Raw genomic sequence first — 405 nt, 5'->3', positions numbered from 1 at the left:
TATATATATATATATATATATATATATATATATATATATATATGTACTTATTTTCTGTCTTCAGGCCTTATTTTATCTTTTTGTAAATACCGAGTAAAACTTGGTTTGGTTTCTTTACATATGTTTGATCTCCTTTCTTTTAGTCCACAAGGAAGAGCCAATAGTGGTTTTTTGATACCACACAATCCTGGCCAGATCAGTCTAAGCTTTCTTACCTACACTGGGCTCTCTTCCTCTGGCCACAATGGTGTCCCAGAGAGACAAGGAATCGTTGACAGTATGGATGCACATGATGCACAATTTTGGCTCTTTTCCTCACTCGATTCCCATCAATCTCTTAAATGGTTTTTGAAGATAATCTTTGCTAAGTGACTTCCACTTATTTCTTCAGTGCATTACAGTGAA

The sequence above is a fragment of the Mus pahari genome, chromosome 4 (assembly GCF_900095145.1).
Source record: "Mus pahari chromosome 4, PAHARI_EIJ_v1.1, whole genome shotgun sequence".
NCBI lineage: Eukaryota > Metazoa > Chordata > Mammalia > Rodentia > Muridae > Mus > Mus pahari.
The sequence above is the reverse complement of the archived record's forward strand: the minus strand, read 5'-3'. Positions refer to the sequence as shown.